The sequence below is a fragment of the Plasmopara halstedii genome, assembly GCF_900000015.1.
Source record: "Plasmopara halstedii genome assembly, contig: Scaffold_430, whole genome shotgun sequence".
In the NCBI taxonomy this organism is placed as follows: Eukaryota; Oomycota; class Peronosporomycetes; order Peronosporales; family Peronosporaceae; genus Plasmopara; species Plasmopara halstedii.
Genome location: NW_020187350.1, coordinates 851,843 through 852,397, shown reverse-complemented (window position 1 = coordinate 852,397; position 555 = coordinate 851,843).

Sequence of the window (555 nt, the reverse complement as noted above, 5' to 3'; positions counted from 1 at the left end):
CCAATTGCTCATGAGAGCGAGTGACATTCCGCTGACAGCGGTGAGCACTCCGAGCGGCGTTCTTTGGAAGTGGCTGATGATGCCCCGAGGGCTGTCAAATACACCAGCAGCAATTAATCGTCTTGTGCCGCAGTTGTTCAGGCCCCACAAGGCGTATGCACATACATACTTTGACAACATTTTCGTTTATTGTCGTACGGAGCACGGGAGGACGGATGAAGAGAGCTACATCGTCTATTTAAGAGCAGTGATCAAGTGTATGAGGACGAACAAACTGTACGCTAATGCGCTAATGCAGACAATTCATCTTTGGCGCAGAAGAGATTCCCCTTTTCGAGTGCTTCATTGGGAAGTGTGGCCTTCGAGCGGATCCCGCTAAGGTCAAGGCCATTGTAGACTGGTCTACTCCAAAAAAACAGAAGGACTTGCGTAAGTGGCTTAGTCTCCCCAACTACTTGCACAAGTATAGCGTAAATAGGCCCGGCCATTATCCAACCTTCTTAAAATTCGTGCGGAATGGTGTAGAAACACCGAATATCAGGAGGATTTTGACGT